A 19,238-nucleotide genomic window follows, 5' to 3' on the forward strand; every position below is an offset into this window, starting at 1 on the left:
TCACAGCATTACATTATTTATTATATGGGCGATATACTTTGTGCTGCCCCCACTCAAGAAATGTTATTCCAATGTTATGATCACTTGCAAAACTGGATTTCTCACACTGGTTTAATTATCGCTCATGACAAAATTCAGACTACTACTCCCTACTCCTACTTGGGTACCTTAGTAAATAACACTACCATTGTGCCACAGAAAGTAACCATACATAGGGATCAACTGATAACATTAAGTTACTTTCAGAAATTACTAGGGGACAGTAATTGGATGCAACATGCTCTAGGCATTCCTACCTGTGCCATGAGTAATCTATTTTCTATCCTTAGAGGAGATTCTAGTCTCACTAGCCCTTGACAATTAACAAAGGAGGCTGAGGCAAAGTTACAGTGAATTGAAAAGCAAGTCCATAAAGCCCAAATAAATAGAATAGATCCAGAGAAGACTCTAGATTTGCTAATTTTTTCAACTCAGCATTCAACTACTGGTATTGTCCAGGAGCAGGACTTAGTAGAATAGCTTTTTCTTCCACATACTAATTCACAGACTCTAACTCCTTATTTGGATCAAATTGCTACTATGATAGGAAATGGGAGAACTTGGATTGTTAAATTACATGAATATGATCCTGGAAAAATTATTGTCCCACTCATGAAGACATAAATACAACAAGCTTTTATAAAATAGTCTTACTTGGCAAATCCATTTAGCTGACTTTGTGGGTATTCTCAATAATCATTTTCCTAAAATGAAACTGTTTCAATTTTTGAAATTAACTAATTGGGTTCTCCATAAAATAACTAAATTTAAACCAATTGAAAGTGATTAGAATGTTTTTATGGAAGGGTCTAGTAATGGTAAAGCTTCTTATTCTGGCTTGAAAGGTAAAGTTTTCCAGACGCCCTATACTTCAGTTCAAAAAGCGAAGCTTGTAGCTATAATTGAGGTATTGACTACTTTTAATATGCCTGTTAATATGATTTCTGATTCTTCATACATGGTTCATTCCACATAGTTAATTGAAAATGCTCAGTTGCGATTTCATACAGATGAGCAACTGATGACTTTATTTACCCAATTACAAACAGCAGTTAGGAGTAGAATGCACGCTTTTTACATCACTCACATTAGGGCTCATACGCCTCTTCCAGGACCTTTGACTGCAGGGAATCAAATGGCTGATCACCTAGTTGCTACCGCAATGTCTAATGCCAGGCACTTTCACAATTTAACCCATGTTAATGCCTTTGGTCTCAAATGCAGATACAGCATTACCTGGAAAGAAGATAAAGCTCTTATCCAGCGATGCCCAACTCGCCAAATGGTGCATTCTTCATCTTTTATAGGAGGAGTTAATCCTTGAGGATTGGAACCTAATTCTCTTTGGCAAATGGACATCAGACGTTTCCTCGTTTTGGAGACTAGCTTATGTACATGTATGTGTGGACACCTTTTCTTACTTTGTCTGGGCTATATGCCACTCAGGAGAGTCTTCTGCCTGGGTTAAATATCACCTTTTGCAGTATTTTGCAGTGATGGGCATTCCAGCTTCTATTAAAACAGATAATGCCTCAGGCTATACTAGCCAAGCTCTAGCTACATTTTTCTCAATGTGGAATATTAAACACATTACTGGCATCCCATATAATTCTCAAGGACAAGCCATAGTAGAAATAACAAATCTCTCCCTGAAACAGCAGTTGAAAAAGCAAAAGGGGAGAAACAGGGACTACAGGACACCCCATATGCAGTTGAATCTAGCATTATTGACTTTAAATTTTTTGAGCCTGCCTAAAGGCCAGATGGTATAGGCAGCTGAACAGCATCTACAGAAACCAACTGCAAAGGCAGAAGCAGGACAACTGGTTTGGTGGAGAGATCCAATAACAAAAAGTTGGGAAATAGGTAAAATAATAACTTGGGGTAGAGGTTATGCTTGTGTTTCTCCAGGACAGAACCAGCAGCCACTTTGGACATCATCAAGACACCTGAAACCTTATCATGAGCCAGATGCTGAGAAAGAGATTCTGGGAGGATCCTGAGGACCCCCCAGTTGCAGCCATGTCGAGACTGATGTGAGGAGGACCCCAACTGTCACAAGCAACACCTGTCGAACACAGCCACCTACCTGGGGACAGATCAGGAAGCTGTCACAGATGGTGGAAGAGAACCTGAGGAAAGTGTGACAACCAGTCATAATGAGTAATTTAATGATAGCTATGATAGCGATGATCACCATTGCCATGAACATTCCTTTAGCAAGGGCTGACACAGAGAACAATTATACTTATTGGGCATATTTATCAATCTTGGCTGGCAATAATGCCTGGATGTAATCACTCTATGACACAGTTACACGTGCTTTCTGATCTCAGTATTTACCATAATAAATCTGCTCCTATAATTGAGGCATACCGCCCCCAAAAACCTATTTGTAAACAGAATTGGACCTGGTCAGAAATAATGAATGTACTTGTTTGGGAAGATTGCATTTGCAGAACAGGCAGAGGTGCTGCTGCACAATGATTTGTATGGAATCATTATTGATTGGTCCCCTAAGGGGATGTTTAGCTTGAATTGCACCTCTCAATCTGCATACCACAGCCACACTCTGTTCAGCTGGTCTAAACGAAATGGTCAGATGGTAGAAATGGTAAGAAGTACGGCAAGAGTTCCTATTATCTGGAAACATGGTGGTATAGTGGCACCTCAACCTCAAATGATATGGCCCACTGTAGGAGCTAAACATAAGGATTTGTGGAAACTATTAATGGCTCTTAATAAGATAAAAATTTGGGAAAGAATTAAAAAAAAAAACATCCAGAAGGACACTCTACAAACTTGTCTTTGGATGTTGCAAAATTAAAAGAACAAATATTTAAAGCATCCCAGGCACACCTGACCTTAATGCCAGGAAGTGGAATGCTTGAAGGAGCTGCAGACGGATTAGCAGCTAGTAACCCATTAAAATAGATAAAAACACTTGAAGGCTCTGTGATTTCAATGGTGATTGTGCTTTTAATCTGTGCTGTCTTTATATAGTCTGCAGATGTGGCTCCCAACTCCTGCAAGAAGTAGCTCAGCGTGATAAAGCTGCCTTTGCTTTTATCATCTTGCAAAAACAAAAAGGGGGAACATGTTGGGAACAGGCCCCCAAATATGGTCACAAACTGGCCCCAAAACTGTCCATAAACAAAATTTCTGCAGGCCTGTGACATATTCGTGATGGTCATGATGCCCATACTGAAGGTTGCTGGTTTACTGGAATGAGGGCAAGGAACACCTGGCCCACCCAGGGTGGAAAACCACTTAAATCCATTCCTAAACCATAAATAATAGCATGAGCTTTCTATGCCTTAAGGACATGTTCCTGCTACAGATAACTAGCCAGTGCTTATCTCTTTGTTTTGGCTCATCTCTTTGTTTCTTATAAGAAATGCTTTTAGTTAATCCATAATCTATAGAAACAATGCTTATCATTGGGTTGCTGTCAATAAATATGTGGGTAAATCCCTGTTCATGGCTCTCAGCTCTGAAGGCTATCAGCCCCCTGATTTCCCACTCCACACTCTATATTTCTGTGGGTTTGTCTTTAATTCCTCTAGTGCCGCTGGGTTATGGTTTCCACGACCGAGTTGGTCTCAGCACGAGCAGATGTTCCAGTAGGCAGAGGCTGAGTCTCTAATACTGAGTTCAATGTTACCACTGCATACCTGGCATGTTGAACCCCTTCTAGCACAAAACTACTCCCATCTGTGAAGTACTTGACATCTGGGTCTCTGAGGGGTCTGTCTGTAAGATCTTTCCAACTGGAGAATACCTGCATCTACTGTTTTGACACAGTCATGGAGGGGAGCTCCTGGTTCAACTGAGAGCAGAGTAGCTGGGTTTAGGGTGTTCACTGTTTCTAAAATAATGTAAGCATTTTTACATAGAAGCCTGTGGTACTGAGTCATCCTCTGGTTTGATAACCAATGATGCCCTCTTTGATCCCTCAAAGTTATAACTGAATGTGGCACCCAGATGGTTAGCTGCTGTCCTAAAATTTATTTGCTAGCTTCTTCTGTTAACAAGATGGTGGCAGCTAATGCCTTAAGGCAAGGAGGCAATCCCAGCACCATGGAGTCCAGTTGTTTGGATAAATATGCCACTGGGTGATGCCATGACCCTATCACTTGAATCAGAACCCCTACAGCCATTTTTTTTCATTCACGAACATATAGAAAGAAAGGCTTAGTTATGTCTGGTAGTCCTAAGGCTGGGGCCTGAGGTAAAGCTTCTTTGATCTGTTTGACTGCTATTTCCTGATTAGTTTCCAAAAGGAGGGGCTCCTTTTCTCTCCCCTTTGTGGCTTCATATAATGGCTTAGCCATCAGTGGGAAATTTGGAATCCAGATGCGGCAGAATCCTGCTGTCCCTAAAAATTCTCTTATTTGATGTTGGGTGGTTGGGGTTGGAAGCACACAAATGGCTTGCTTTCACTCATAGCCAAGCTGGCATTCCCTGTGGCTCACTATGAAACCTAGATATTTAAGCTCTTCATGGCAAATTTGGGCTTTCTTTTTAGATACTTTGTAACTTGCTTTCTACAGGAGATAGAGGAGGTCCTGGTTTCCCTAATAACAGTGCTCTCGGTTTGGGGCTGCCACAAGAAGGTCATCCAAGTACTGTAACATGGGGCAGTTATCATTTGGTGGGGTATAGGCCTTGAGGTCTGAGGCCAATGCTTCCCTAAAGATTGTGGGAGAGTTTTTAAACCCTTGTGGGAGCCTAGTCCAGGTGAACTGTGTAGCTTCTTTGTCCTATTGAAAGGCAAAGATAGGCTGACTAATTGGTGCCAAGTGGATACAAAAGAAAGTGTCTTTTAATTCTAAGACTGTAAACCAGGTAGCACTTGCTGGAATGAGTCCTATTAAAGTACACAGGTTAGGTATCACTGGATGGATGGTTACTGTGGCCCGGTTCACAACATGCAAGTCCTGCACTGGTCTGTACTCATCAGACCTTTGTCCTGGCAGCAGCTTTTGTACTGGTAAAAGTGGAGTATTTTAGGGCGACTGGCATTGGACTAAAATCCCATGTTTATAGAGCCACTGTAAGTGTTTACAGATGCCCCATACAGCCTTTTGGGGAACTGGGTACTGATGAACCCAAACAGGAGTTTCTCCTGGTTTTAATTCTATTACTACTGGTGCCTGATTTACAGCTAACCCAGATGGATTGTCTTCAGCCCAACTCCAGAAATTTCTCCAACTAACTGAAACAATAATTTCTCTTCATCCTGTGTACAAGGCTGCATTGGTACCTGTAGTTTCTTTCTATAAAGTCTCCACTCCTCAGCCTGTGGGATGGTAAAGATTAACACCATGGCCTTTGGGTGACTTAGATTTAAAGTCGTATCTCCCTGCAGGCCAAAAGTAACCTGTGCTTGCAGTTTTTGAAGTAAGACAGTTTAGGAGGTATAGGAATTCAAGCTGAACTTTTCATCCTCCTATAACACGCCTCCTTGACTGGCAGAATGGCCTCTTCTCTGAGACTCCAGTAGCCCCTGCAATAGTTGTATAGTTCTTGGATAGTGGCCCTATGGGTTGAGTTACTACAGAGTGTTCAGCCCCAGTATCTACCATAAAGTCCATCAATTGTCCTCCAACTTCTAATATGACCATAAGCTCCTGGAGGCCCAATGAGAAGGATCCTGGTCTGTCCTAGTCTTCATATCCTTCAGCCCCTGCCAGCCCAATTAGATCAGTATCTGGTTCCTCTAGGGTGCAGCAGCCCCTGGCCGATGGCCTCTTTGTCTCACAGCCTTGGCCATTTCCCTCATTGCCTTCTAGACATTCATCCTTCTAGTGTTCCTTCTTTTTACATTGTGCACATTGATCCTTCTCTAGCCTTGGTTGGCTCTTGAATCCCTGTCTAACTAGACCTCTTTCACATCCACATCCGTGTCCATGACCTCTCACATTACTAGTCTCTCTTTCTATAAGGGCTGCTGCCAACAAATTAGCCTTTTTCTTAAGCCTCTGATCTGCTTCCTTCTTTTCCTCCTGGTCACAGTTAACATACATCTTAGTGGCCACTTCTATAAGCTGGGTGGCATTCATGCCTGAGAAGCCTCCCAGTTTCTGAAGCTTTCACTTTATATCACCCTGGGCCTGTCCTATAAATGATGTATTCACCATACACTGATGCTGAACAGCCTCAGGGTCAAATGGGGTGAAAAGCTGGTATACCCCACAGAGTCTTTCATAAAACTGGCTAGGGCTCTCATCACTTCCCTGAAGCACCTCTGAGATCTTTCCTATATTGATTGCCTCTTTTCCACCATCGCTTTGCCCTTGCAGAAGTGCCTTTTCATACCTCTGCAAATGCTGAAGCTGGGTCACGTCATCCAGGTCCCAGTTGGGATCTTGGTCTGGGAACTGGCCCTGAGTGTATGCCTGAGCATTCACTGTGTCTGCTGGTGCATGGGCTTCTAGCCAGTGGAGAGCTACCTGGGTTACTCTCCTGTGTTCCTCAGTGTTAAACAGTGTGAGAAGAAGCTGCCTGCAGTTTGGCCAGGTTAGATGGTCTGTCAGAAAGATGGACTGCATCGGATCTATAAGAGCTTGGGGATTCTCCATATAGGAGGGAGTATGGTGTTTCCAGTTTAAGAGATCAGTGGTTGAAAAGGGCTGATATATGCAAGTCCATTGCCCCCCACTGGACTTGGCCTTGATCATCACAATAAATGGGTCCTCATGTCTCCCTGAGAGGCACTTGCATAGCTGGAGCATGGCCAGATCTGAGACGGCCTGCTTGACTGTCTTGACTTCCTTCCCTGGCCTCTTGAGGCTCCAGTCCTTCCCTTTGGGGTGAAACCTGGGGGGTGCTAGCTCCTGAATTTCATTCTTGGGGGGCTGTTGGCTTCAGCAAAGGGTGGAACACATGGAGGAAGAATCTCTGCTCCTTCTGGCAGCTCCTGCAAGACTGGCTTCTTTTGCTTCCTCTGGGACTTTCCCTTTAACTTTGTGTCTGCCAGCAAAGCTGCTCTTACTTTCATTTTTGGCTCAGCTCAGGCCACAAGTGTTTTCCAATAAGCTGCTAAACAGGGCTGGATCCAGGCCGGTCTTCTTTGTACTATATTTAACCATGAGTCAATATAAGAAATTGATCTGGATGCCCAGGCTGTCCTCCAACACCTGTCATCACCTTAAATACATGGCCAATTATTTCCCTGTCTGTAGTTCCTTTGGTCAGCCATCCAATACCAAAAGAAGGCCATTCTAATTCACAGAGAGTTCTCAACCTTTGGGGGGTCAGCTTAACTCCATAATCCCCTGCAAAACCTTTCTTAAAGTTCTGTAACATGCACTCCAATGGAGTGGGTTTTGATGACTTTCCTTCCATTCCTCCCTTTGTGGTGCAGTACACTCACTCTTCCTTTTGCCTCAGGCTGACCAGACTGTCTCCTATTAAGGGAGTTTTCAGATGCCACTTGGCTTTGGAGGGGTTCTTATTCCCACCACAACCCTGAGCTGTGGGGCAGCTCCTATTAGTTGCATGCAGTTTACCACTAGTCCAGGTCAGCCCCACACTTTGCTCAGAGCACACAGTGCACGCTAAGAGATTTGTGACTCCTCACATCACTCCCCACATTGGTTCCTTCTGGAACTGTCTCTTTCACACACTTTCACACACCTCCCCACTCCCAGTTCCTGTGTTCCTATTTAGGGTAGTGAGCCACTCTCACCACCTCCTGTTTCATTTTCCTAACCAACTTTGTGGGCCACTCTCATGTCCTGTGTTGGTTGGGGTGTGAGTTTAATCTAAATTGGTGAGACACTCTCACTGCCCCCTACCTCTCTGGGTCGGATTATGAGTTACACCCCAGGAGGTGATCAGGCTCCCCTTCTGTCCTTATGGGACAGGTCCTGCCTTGGGCCCCAATACCTTACCGTGGTTCCTGAAGCGTGCTGCTCCTGGTAATCATCCTGTAGCCCCTCTCAGCTTCCATTGCACTGCTGGGTAGGGGCGCTGGGTCACAGAAGAGCCTATCACCCCTCTGGGCTGAAGTTCTCCTGGCCATGCCTGGGGTCACAGTTTTCCCTTGACCCGGAGCTCCAGCCCCACAGGCAAAGGAGATAGTAAGCCTGTCGTCTCCACTCCTGGCTGGCTTGCCAAAATGTTGTGGTAAACTGAGGACCAGAGAGATCGAAATGGGGAATATAGGAGGATGTTTATTTAAGGCATGCACTGGCTCAGTGGATTCACATTCAAAAAGCTGAGCATTGAACAAAAACAGAGTTTAGCTTATATAGGCTAGCATTCAAAAGCAAAACAAAGGCAGTAAGTTTTACAGTGACTAGTCATGTAATCCATAACATAACTGCTGACCTTGGCAATAACTTGTGGCCTTGCATAGCTAGTGGCTAGCAGCTGCATCAAAAGAAAAACAGGAACTTTGCAAATCCTACTAAATACAAGCATTGGCAAACATAGTCATAACTAATAGTACAATACAGGAGAGACAGTAAAGGAATTTGTTTTTCTTCTTTTAACCTTGCTTGGGGGTGTCTGGAGTTCATTTCTGCAGGCTAGGTCACCACGACCTGTCTATAGCCTTGCCTGCAGCAGAGAAAAACTTGTGTTTCTTACTTCACCTTTAATTACTGCATTTATTCACTTTTCTTGGAGTGAATAAATGCAGCACTTATTATTATTATTATTTTTAAATTTCTGTCTCATGCCTATTGGGCTCCATACTAAAATTGTGAGTGGATTGTATGCCACAATTACAGTATTAGAGCATTCTGGGTTTTTCTATGTATTTAATTTTACTAGTGTGTTTTATACTTCCATTTTTTTCACATTAGCGATTTTTTTTTCAGACTGAAGAAGTCACTTGAGCATTTCTTGTAAGATGGGTCTGGTGGTAGTGAATTCTTTCAGGGCTTTTTTCTTTTGAGACAGGATCTCCTTTTCTTGCCCAGGTTGGAGTGCAGTGGTGCAATGTTGGCTCAATGCAGCCTCAGCCTCCTGGGCTCAAGCGACCCTCCCACCTCAGTCTCTCTAGTAGCTGAGACTACAGGCATGCACCACCACACCAGGCTAATTTTTTTTGTTTTTTGTATTTTATTTTATTTTATTTTATTTTATTTTATTTTATTTTATTTTATTTTTTTTGTAGAGATGAGGTCTCACTATGTTGCCTGGGCTGGTCTCCAACTCCTGGACTCAAGTGATCCTCCTACCTTGGCCTCCCAAAGTGTTGGGATTATAGGTGTGAGCCACTGTTCCTGGCCTGGTACGTTAGAATCATATAGGGAGCAATGACAAATAAGAAATGATGTTTAGAGCCTGGGCAACATAGTGAGACCCTTGTCTTTACAAAAAACTAAAAAATTAGCTGGGTATGGTGGCTGATGCCTGTTGTCCCAGCTACTTGGGAGGCTGATGTGGAAGGATGGTTTGAGCTTGGGAGGTGGAGGCTGCAGTGAGCAATGACTGCCACTACAGCATGGATGACAGAGAGAGACCCTGTCAAAAAAAAAAAAAAAAAAAAGAAAAAGAAAAAGAAAGAAATGTTAACTTTCTTTGATTTGTATTTGCATGAATGTATGCTTTTTTTTTTGAGAGTCTCACTCTGTCACCCAGGCTGGAGTGCAGTGGCACAGTCACGGCTCACTGCAGCCTGGACTACTGGGCTCAAGCAATCCTCCCACATCAGCCTCCCGAGTAGCTGGGACTACAGGCTCATGCCACCACACCCAGCTAGTTTTTTGTATTTGTTGTAGAGATGGGGTTTCACAGTGTTGCTCAGGCTGGTTTCAAACTCATGGCTCAAGAGATCCTCAGCTTTGAACTCCCAAAGTGCTAGGATTGCAGATGTGAACCAGCATGCCTATATTAATTTTGTTTTGGGTGGGCAGTGGTGAGAAAATCACTTTATTCTAGTTAACTCTCAAACAATAAACTTACAACAGCTCGTTTAAGGAAACCACAGAAATATTTGTCCAGCCCAAAATTCTATACCATCTCGGTGAAATTCTACACAGTGAGAACACCCTCTTCCACTGTAATTCTGAAGCAGGAAAGATATGAATGACAGAGGAGAATTTTAACTGATGGTTTTATACTTTATACCTTTACTGTCAATTATATTTTGTGCTAAATTAACTTGGTCTTGAGAGCCATTTTCATTTCTTCAGTTTGGGTTTCTTGATTAGGCTATTCCATTTGCAAATCTGCACTGTTTCAGCACCTCATTGAAACCTCACAGAGCTTTATGTCATCCTGGTTCTGGGCAGGATGATGTTTCATCTCAAAAGCAAGGCTGCTGCTGCTGTGCTGGCTGGGTTCCCTGAGGTTCTTGGTAAGTGAGGCCAGGCCTTGGAGGCTCAGCATTATTTCTTCCACTAAAGCCCCTAGTGTGTGCCCAACAGTAGAGCCTGCAGCAATGCCAGCTGCAGTGGTTGCCATTTGGGCCATCAGAGCTAGCTACGAAGGTGCAGCAGCAGGAAAGCCAGTTGCAGAGGGTGGGGCTGCTGCTGGGGGCTGAGCTGTGGTGCTGGGTTGGGTGCAGTTCTCATCTCAGGTGCCCGGCTGGCTGGAGGGGCCGTGCAAGTGATGATGTGGCTTCCATGCAGCATTATGGCTGCACAGAGGCTCAGCCTGTGAAACCCTGCAAAGAGCCCAACACCATAAATATGTTACGAATATTGTTTCAAAATTGTATGAGATTTCTAAAAAGTTGATAGATCTTGGTACATGTAGTGAATTGCTTTAATCTGATGCTTTTCTGCATAGAGCCTTTAGCTCTGTGCAAATCCTAGAGTGTTATGTCTTCAAGGATATTCATGGAAAGGACCAGGAATTATACTCTTGAATAGAGGTTTCTGATAGCTTTGTAGATCATATCATTAGACTATGTAAAAACTTACAGAACACTAATAAAAAACTGGTGCGTTCATGAAGATCACTAATTGTGTTAGTCCATTCTTGCACTGCTATAAAGAATACCTGAAAGAAAGTGTAATTTATAAAGAAAAGAGGTTTAATTGGCTCAAGGGTTCTGCAGGCTGTACAGGAAGCATGGCTGGGGAGGCCTCAAGAAACTTTCAATCATGGTAGAGGGGAAGCAGGCACATCTTACATGGCCAGAGCAGGAGGAAGAGAGAGGGAGGAGGTGTTACACACTTTTAAACAACCAGATCTCATGAGAACTCACTCACTCTCATGAGAATAGCACCAAAGGGGAAATCTGTCCCCACAACCCAATCACCTCCCACCAGGCCCCACCTCTGACATTCGGATTACAACTTGACATGCGATTTGGGACACAGATTCAAACCATATCACTAACTCAACATCAAGCAGAACAAGAATTAATTACATGGGACTGAACTGATGGAGGAGTGAAATGATTTTTATGTCTATTTGTTTGAAACATTGCTGATTCTTTTCATATTTTGTTTTGTGGAATCAAGAAAACTTTATTTCTTTTGAGCTACTTGTAAGTCACAGAAATTGGGTAAAATATACTGTTTTTTTTTTGTTTTTTTTTTGAAACAGAGTTTTGCTCTTGTTGCCCAGGCTGGAGTACAATGGTGTGATCTCGGCTCACTGCAACCACTGCCTCCCGGGTTCAAGTGATTCTCCTGCCTCAGCCTCCCAAGTAGCTGGCATTACAGGTGCCTGCCGCCATGCCCAGCTAATTTTTGTATTTTTAGCAGAGGGGTTTCACCATGTTGGCCAGGCTGGTCTCGAAATTCTGACCTCAAGTGATCCGCCCTCCTTGGCTTCCCAGAGTGCTGGGATTATAGGCATGAGCCACTGCACACAGCCTAAAATGTACTTTTTGGAGCAAATTGAGACATTTACCTTTCTCTCTACCTGATTTCTCCAGAATTCAGAAACTGTTTGTGTGTATTCTTACATTTTGGCAATGTAGTTATTTGCATAAGCTCAGTAAGAATCCATTTTTTTTTAGACAGGACACAAGTGGAGACACTGTTTTCTTTTTTCAACCACCATTTAACTGGAATGACATATTTTCTGATATGATCAGACTGCTTTAAATAACTGAAGTTGACTTATAAAGCCAATAGACATGGGGAATGTCTGGCCTGGTACCTTGTCCACACAGTTCCCTTACAAAGTTCCTGACCTTGTGGTAAGAAAAGAATATCAGTTTCTGGCCTCATGTGGTGGCTCATGCCTGTAATCCCAGCACTTTCAGAGGCTGAGGCAGGTGGATCACAAGGTCAGCAGTTCAAGACCAGCCTGGCCAAGATGGTGAAACCCTGTCTCTACTAAAAATACAAAAAATAAGCCAAGTGTGGTGGTGGGAACCTGTAATCCCAGCTAATCTGGAGGCCGAGGCAGAGAATTGCTTGAACCTGGGAGGCGGAGGTTGCAGTGAGCTGAGATTGCACCACTGCACTCCAGGCTGGGTGACAGAGCGAGACTCCGATTTAAAAAAAAAAAAAAAAAGGATATCAGTTTCTGACAGGCACAGGAACCTCAATATATTTTGAGACCTAGAGAAGAGAGGAATTTAATCTAGTTTGTACAGGTATGACAGGTACAGTCTGATGCCAAATCCTTGGCTTGGTAACTGCACTCCAGCCTGGGTAATGGAGTGAGACTCTGTCTCAAAAAAATAAAAAAATTAGCTGGGGGTGATGGCGCACAACTATAGTCCTTGTTAATCAGTGTTCTCACACACACACACCTTTGGACACTTGGCTGATTATCTCTTTAGGATGAGCCCGTGGAAGGGCACACACTCGGTCACTGGATGTGCTCACAATGTGCTCATACCTTTCTGGCTGTGAGTCCCTTCCCTTAAAGTTCTCATTACCCCAGGCCCCCCAGGGTGATCTTTTGAGAAAAAGGCCTGTTCCTGTCTTATCCTGTGTAAAACTTTCCAAGGCTTCCCATTGCCTGCAGGGAAAGGTCCAAACTTCATCCTGGCCCAGCCTCTTGCCAGCCTTGGTGCGGCCCACTGGCTAGGGCACCACATCTCCACTTGGCTTTGAGTTCATCTGAAAAATTGGGACAGATTACACCATCCCCTTCACATTGCCAACTGGCTAAAGAAGTGAGGAAGTTAAGCATTTAGCACAGAGCCTGTCTCTTTGTAAGTTTTAGCTGGTAGTGATTGAAACCGTGAACTCCCCATTGCCGAGACCAGCTCGGTTGGGGAGACCCTAACCCAGTGGCGCTAGAGGAATTAAAGACACACACACAGAAATATAGAAGTGTGAAGTGTGAAATCAGGGGTCTCACAGGCTTCAGAGCTGAGAGCCCCAAACAGAGATTTACCCACGTATTTATTAACAGCAAACCAGTCATTAGCATTTTTTTTTTTTCAGGAGCAAATGTTAGATTTATTATTTAGGGAATTTAAAATCATCATTAGTATAATCAAGAAAATTTTTTAAAAAGGTGGAGAGCTTTGCCAGAAAACTGGTAACTATAAAGAAGAGTAGAATCAAATGAAACTTCTAAAACTTAAAAATATAACATCAGATATTAATTCAGCAGATTAAAATGGAATAAGAATGGATCACTAAACTGAAATATAGGTTAGTAGAAAATATTCATTTCTGATGATACAGAGAACAAAAGGATTGGAAATACAGAATGAATGTAAGTAATATATAGTAGATGGTAAAAAGTATTGTTTCTATAGATGTTAAATTAACTAAAAGTATCCCTTATGGGAAACGAAGGGATGGGCCGAATTAAAGGAACAGGTTGCCCTAGTTAACTGCAGCAGGAGCATGTCCTAAGGCACAGGTCACTCATGCTATTGTTTGTGGCTTAAGAATGCCTTTAAGCTGTTTTCTGCCCTGGGCGGGCCAGGTATTCCTTGTCCTCATTCCCGTAAACCCACAACCTTCCAGCATGGGCATTAAGGCCATTATGAACATGTTACAGTGCTGCAGAGATCTTGTTTATGGCCAGTTTTGGGGCCAGTTTATGGCCAGATTTTGGGGGGCTTGCTCCCAACACCCCATTTTGAGTCCTTAATCTCTATTATCAGTAAATAACGTTCTTTTCAAATGATCGATGTAACTCCTGCAGGCTCTGCCTACATCTATCCACTGGCAATTGACACTTTGTTCAAGCCCCACACAGGAGCACTTACAGTGGAGTGTACTAAAAGAGGATGTCTCTTAGTCTTGGGCCACAGAAGTGAAATTGATATTTTAGTTCAGATAGGAAGGATGGAGAGGAGTTGGCCAGGACAAGAGTGGGGGCCCAAGTTAGGCAAGCAGAAGGAAGAGCCCAGGGCAGCTCCTGCATGGGTCCAGCTCCCTAGGTGGTGTGAAGCTTGGTGAGCAAGGGGCTAAGGAAGCCGCTGGGGCAGAGCCACATAAGCAGGGTTGGCCAAGGGAGAAGTGAGGATGGCAAAGCAGGCAGGAAAGGGTGGAGGGCCCCACAGGTTAGGCAAGGAGTTCAGACAGTCGAGGAATGATGGAAAGCCAATGGGGGCAACTTTGCTTTGGGATCCAACAGTGACTGTTGGTACCCAGCTCTGCTATTTACTAGGTGAGGGACCAAAGACAAGTTACGTTCTCTGAGCCAATTTCTTCATCTGCAAAATGAGAATAATAATTGTACCTTCTTTGGTGGTCAGGGCTCAGTGCAATGATGTATGTAAAAGGCTCTGCATGTCCTCTGGACTCAGCAAATGTTAGCCATATACAAATAAATGCAGATTCTGGATCCAACCCCCAAAGTAAGGAAAGACTGGTCCCTAGGTGCCCTTGCTGGAAAAAGTGGGATGGAAAAAGTGGGATGGAAAAAGTGGGATTCTTTTATTTTTTGTAGAGTCTCACTCTGTCACCTAGGATGGAGTGCAGTGGTGCGATCTCAGCTCACTGCAACCTCCGCCTCGCAGGTTCAAGCAATTCTCCTGCCTCAGCCTCCCGAGTAGCTGGAACTACAGGCGCATATTCCACGCCTAGCTAATTTCTTTTGTATTTTAGTAGAGACGGGGTTTCACTGTGTTGCCCAGGCTGGTCTTGAACTCCTGAGCTCAGGCAATCCGCCCGCCTCAGTCTCCCAAAGTCCTAGGATTACAGGTGTGAACCACCATGCCTGGCCATGATTCTTGATAAAGTGGCTTTGTAGGATTCTTGGCTAAAACTTGGCTCACCAGGCCGAGACAAGGCATAGTTGAAAGGAGGATGCAAAGGAGCCTGACTCCACTTTAGTCTAGGAGGGACACTTGTCAGCTGTTCTATCCTTAGCATCCAGAAGTGAGTAGCACACAGTGGGTCTTTGGTCAATCATTGGTAAATTGGTAAATGAACGCACCATCCTGAGGAATTTTCTTAGGGCCCTAATTGAATGAGAGAGATACATTTTCCTCCCTTAGCTTTCAAATTCCTGGAGTTAATAAATAGAAACATATTTTTTTTCCAGAAAATAATACATTTGTTAAAACAGATTCAACCTGCTTTCATTTTCTATGTCAGCAAATGGTGAGGAAATAATGTTTTTAGTGTTTTAGGTGATGTACTTTTCTAACATGCTTTTTATTTGTATGAAATAAAAACAGGATTATTTGGAAACAAATAGCTATCCAAAGTCACATAAAATATGTCTCTCATACTTTTCTTATCAGTTTCTGGTGGCAGGTGTCAACTTAAGCAGTACATTAGAACCACTTGGGGGCTTTAAAAAATCCCAATGCCAGGACCACACTTAGGGCAATTAATTCAGAATCTCTGAGGCTGGGACCCAGGCACCTTCACTTTGCTTTTTTTTTTTTTTGGTATTTATGTTATTCTATTTTCTGTATAACTTTAAGTACATAAAGATTTATTTCCACAGGCCTCAGGAAATGGGTAGAAATCACAGGACAATCTCTCTTCCCACCAAAAAAGTTGCATATTTTGGTAAGTGTTTGTCCTAGGGGGAAAAAACTGAAATTTACATTAGCAGTGCTGTGCAAGATTCTTACATAAATCAAGACCTAAACGCAGCTTGCAGTGGAGGTTTTGGTCCCCCGTTCAGGTGCTTGGACAGAAGCCATAAGCTGGTGAGCATGACAGGGAAAAGGAGGCAGTGAAGACAGGTGACAGGCACCTAGCAGAGAAGGAGGATTCAGGAATCCCAGACTCCTTGGAATGGTGTGTTTTTTCTTTTTTTTTCTTTTTTTCATCTCTGTAGGAAGGTGCTGAGCAGGGATCCCAGAGAAAGAAAGCATCGAATACTCCTTTAACTGCCCTGGATGAAGGACACTGCTACAGCAGCTAGTACCGGAGACTCTCCTATCTCATGGTTGAGGCAGACCCAGGATAGAATAGTGAATAAAAGGAATGCTTATAGGAAACAATTTTGCGTGGAATGCTAGATGGCCAAGCCTCAGCCTTTGGTCCAGTGCAATCCTTGCCTCACTTGTCAATAGTGAAAAATTAGTTTGGTTAGAAGAACCATCTGGAAACACACCAGCTTCTGCTACCTTCATGCTCATTGTTAGAAAAGATTAACCAGTATGAACATTCTGATCTGTTAATTCCTGGGACTGTTTTCTTTCCAATGGACTGTTTGTTGGTAGAATAACCCCCAAAAGCTCAAAGCTAAAATGCATCATTAGCCCTGGTCAGCAGTTCCTTAAGAATGGACTGGTGGCATGATTGAGCTGATATGGAAAAGCTGCACCTTCCTGCAGAAGATCAACTGACCTGCTATCCCACCGCAAATCTCAGCCTGAGGTATATTTCAGTGAAGGCAGGTAGCTGTGCTTTTCAGAGCAGAGAAGCAGTTTTAAGAGCAGAAAGGTAGAGGAAATCTGGAAAAGAACCATTTTGATACAGATTTATCCCATGGTGTGAAGGGAGGGCAAAGAACCCAGTGGCACTTCGCTTATCCAGCAATTTCTGTCACTGTGGTGACCAACTTCTGCCCATTCCAGAGGGTCTTGAACTGCTCAGGAACTGGGAATTCATTAAAGTCACCGCCTTCTGTAGGAATGAGGACGTTCATCTCAGAAGATTTGGCACTGACTATTTCACAATCCAGGGAATTCTTGCTCAGGTAAGCATGGCAGCCATCTGTTTTGTTGATGGAAATGGTTGGCACTTTACTCATTACCTGAACTTTGACATCCCTACTGTTGATTATCTCCACAATGCCCACCATATCATCGAATACCAGACCAAGTTTCTTACAATTATCTACTGTAATGGAGTTAATTTTGCCCTTGATTTGCAACATCGTGTTGACACACTTGTATATGTAAGCTGCCTGTTTCAGCTCTGTCATCAATCACCAGGTTGGAAACATTTTCCTGATTTTCCACTCTCCACTTCCTGCCCTCCAGTTCAAGTACAGCTAGCTCCTTCTTTGTGGCTGGTTTGGGGTTTAGGTGCAGAGAATGGCTTGGGGCCACTGAGTACTGGACCACTCTGAGCCTTCAGGGTAGGGTTCTTGTGAGTCTTCATGTCATCAGATACATGTTTCAGGGCATGTGATGCTCTCCCGCTGATTAACCTGCGCAAACAGTGCTGAGAGGGAAGCGGACTCATCTGAGCCTGAACTGACAGAGACTAGTGGAGGAGGGAGGCTTGATGGTGGGGGAGGAGTAGCTGATGCAGCAGAGGGTCCAGATGGCAGTCCACTCAGTTCTTTTGTCACAGGCCCCGTTTTGCTCCAGGCAGTCTGGTGGTATGGAACTCATTAATGTAAGCCTGCAGCTCTGTGCATATACTTAAATAAGCTTTGACTCAGTCTACATGCTTCTTATCCACATCTTTGTACTCTTTAAGGACTCAGTTTGTATAAAACACGGCAGCATGATTCATTTCTTTCACATAAGGGCCAGGATTGGGAGCCATAGCCACCCAGCCTAGGGCCTGGATACTTTCGCTGACAGCTGACAGCTGATTAATCAACTTGCTGCCTCGGTTCTTCTCCCAAAAGGTTATCACTTCTTTGATCTGCTCTGAGATAGGTGCCAACAAATTGGAAAGCTTATTACCTGCCGGCTGTTGACACTGAGAAGCTGTAACCAAGAGAGCTCACTCCAACTTCGAACCTGTGTGGACCATCTCCACATCTTTCTGCATGTCTCCCCCAATCTCTTTACTGATCTTCAAGTGCTCCGCCACAGGGCAGGCAAGCAGCGAGTCAAATGCCTGTGCATATGGAGCTGCTCCTGCTTTTGAAGGACTATCTCCATATCCACGGTGCATGTCAGAGGTATGGGATACTGCCTCCAGGCGGCCCACTGCCCTGTCCAATTTTTCTACCAGATTTTGCATGTCAGTCATAATGTACCACCTCCCGACTGCGATCAGCCGCTCTCCACTTCCCGCACCTTCACTTTTCAAACATTCCCGGGTGATGCCAACCTGCTCTGCGGATGGAGCCCCTAAGACTCCCAAGCGGCCCAGACTACGTTTCCCAGAGGCCTCCGCGGCCGCAGCCACTTCCGCTTCCAGTCCAGCCTGTCTCCGCGTGGTGCGAGCGCTGCACCAGCCCCTGGCTGGGCGCTACTGTTGAAGCAGCGTGGTGTGGTCGCTGTCTCTCTGGGCGTGCAGCTCCGCAGCCCTGCCGGCTCGGTTCGGTTCGTGAGCGGCCGCGGTCAGGCTGGGTCCCTGAAGCCTCGGGCCCCTGGCGGGTGCTCCCCGCCTTTCCCAGGGGCGGGTCGAGAGGCTAGCCGGGGTGGGAGGGGAAGGCGGCGGTGGGCAGTGCCCACCCGCAGTGGCTGCACCGTGTGGAGCGACCGCTCGAGGCTGGTGCGTCACAGAGCGCTCCAGCCTTGCGCCCCGGCCGACAGATTGGGCCACTGACAAGGCCGTCCCCCGGTGCTGCCAAAAGTGCTTGGCGTGGAGCTGGCTGCAGTACAGGCCGGATTCCAGCAGCCGTTCCCTTTCCTTTCTTCCCGAGCGTACCCACCTGGACCTGTCTGCCCACCTGTGGAGGGAACGGGCGGGCGGGGTCCTGGTTCAGAGGGCAGATTCTAGCTAGGCTAGGGCACAGAGGGACTTCCTCGTATTTCCTCTCTTCTTTCCCAGATTGACTTACGCAGGATTCTCTGCCCTTGCCTGGAGAACAGTTCAGGAGACAGATGGCCCCAAGAGCCCAGATCCAGGCAAGTTTGATTTTTCCATTTCTTGAGAAACCCCAGCGAGGTGGGGTTTATGCCTCTTGCCCAGACAATGCCCTGCCCTGTGTGTGGACCAAGCTACCCGAACCAATCTTGGATGGGTCCCGCGATTTCCGTCCTCTCTACC

General features: G+C 44.7%; 2 pseudogenes; both read right to left on the reverse strand.

Annotated features, from left to right (window-relative positions):
* Positions 1–10,204: 10,204 nt before the first annotated feature.
* LOC115831153 lies at positions 10,205–10,631 on the reverse strand (annotated as a pseudogene).
* A 6,183-nt stretch (positions 10,632–16,814) lies between these two features.
* On the reverse strand, positions 16,815–18,272 carry LOC101177151 (annotated as a pseudogene).
* Positions 18,273–19,238: the final 966 nt, after the last annotated feature.

This window comes from Nomascus leucogenys, chromosome 18 (genome assembly GCF_006542625.1).
Source record: "Nomascus leucogenys isolate Asia chromosome 18, Asia_NLE_v1, whole genome shotgun sequence".
Taxonomy (NCBI): Eukaryota; Metazoa; Chordata; class Mammalia; order Primates; family Hylobatidae; genus Nomascus; species Nomascus leucogenys.